This window comes from Rattus rattus, chromosome 3 (assembly GCF_011064425.1).
Source record: "Rattus rattus isolate New Zealand chromosome 3, Rrattus_CSIRO_v1, whole genome shotgun sequence".
Classification (NCBI taxonomy): Eukaryota; Metazoa; Chordata; class Mammalia; order Rodentia; family Muridae; genus Rattus; species Rattus rattus.
The window spans coordinates 90,944,155-90,945,920 of NC_046156.1; positions in this window are offsets into that span (position 1 = coordinate 90,944,155).

Genomic DNA, 1,766 nt, shown 5'->3' on the forward strand with positions numbered 1-1,766 from the left:
GATTTGTATTGCATAGAATGGGAAAATTGTCACTTTTGATTAAAAACAAAGGTGGTTTATCTGTTTTCCCATGTCTGGGGAAAGGATAAGGTGTGTGTTAAGGGAACTGAAATGAAAGATTCAGTTATCGAGCCAGTAATTTTACAGCAAACGAGGATTCATGGAGATATAGCCTGTTGATTCTTTATTGGTTTTTCATCTGTCTGAAGTAGTATCTGGCACTTGAAATGGAATGGTTGGTCTCTTCAATACTGCTGGAGCAGATTATATTCATTTCACTACTAGAGACTACATTCATTTCCTTCCCCTTCCATACCTCCCCCTCCTCTCTGAGACCACTTTTTAAGAAAATCTTGCATAGTTAGAGTTTACCCTTTACCTCATTGTTAATCTCATCTTTCCGCTATTTGTACTTTCCTTAATCCTTTTTGTTCTATGATAATAAATGTTTTTATGCAAAAAGACGGAGTAATATAGCTGAGTGGATAATGTAGGAGGACCAGAGTTTGTATCTTTAAAACTCATTAAAAACCATGTCAGTGTGTTATAACTCCACGTTTTGTAATTTCAGAACATGCTGGTCAGCTAGAATAGCCCGTGTCCTAAGCTTGGTTAATACAAAAGATAGGAAATAACTCAGAATGACTTCCAGGGTCAACCTTGGGTTTTCACAAGCATTTTCACATATGAGCACATGTTCCCACACACACAGCATCATGGATGTACATAAATTCACATCACAGACATATGCAAAAATATATAATAATGATAGATATGATCCAGAGAATAATTTTCATGATCAGTTGAAGTGGAAAGTGTGTCTTACACCAGGACTTTTTTGGAAGCTTTGATAATATCACCTTGTACTGAAAAACCTGTGACTCTTGGTAAGAGGGCCAATAGCAACTCTAGAAGCTGGCAGCAACTTGGTGATACCTCTGGAATGCACCATGACAATGCAGACATGCTTGTCCCAATCCTTTTGACTTTCCCAAAGTTTATTGCATCACCCAGGGATCTGCAAAACTCACAACATCTGGAGCTCAAACACAAACCCATGAATTTATTGTTCCTGGGAGCAGAGCCCAGACACCTTTGTTCAGAAACAGCTTAGATCACTATAAGGATCTGGCAGGTTCAGGAGCAGAATTCTATGACCTATGGTGGCACTACAGAATTGTTAAGCTGTTAAGCTCCCTTCCTTCCTCAGCTCCACAAACATTCTGATTGTCTACCATACCACTGGCTGTCCTCTACTATTGCCATCCAGTGCTCTGATGTTGCAATAATCATTGCTCTGGCTATGTTAAAAAATAAAACCAACCAACCAATCAAGAGCCTTGAGAAGACTAGCTTAAGAGGGGGAGATTTTGGGGCACACAATTTCTGGTGGTTTAATTCATGGATACTTGGCTCTACTGTTTCGGTGCCTGTGAAGAAAGAAAAAATCATGCTCAATAATCTGCTCACCTCCCAGCTGCTAGGACACACTGGGGCAGAGAGAGGATGTGTCCATCTTTCTTGGCATGCTGTAGGGTGTCATAGGTAGGCTTCCAAGGAGTCTAGGAAAGTAGAAGGGACAGTAATGAGATAACTAAAGACTGATGGTTGTATAAGCAGAGCAGAATGGGGAGTTAACAAACAAGACCATTTCTATGCTCCTAGAGAGAATGTTGAAAAGCAATAATTTGTCCTAAAAATTGGCAAATGGCCAAACCAATCAGTAAAATATCAGTCCCCAAATAAGGGTTGGTTGTCCGTATATT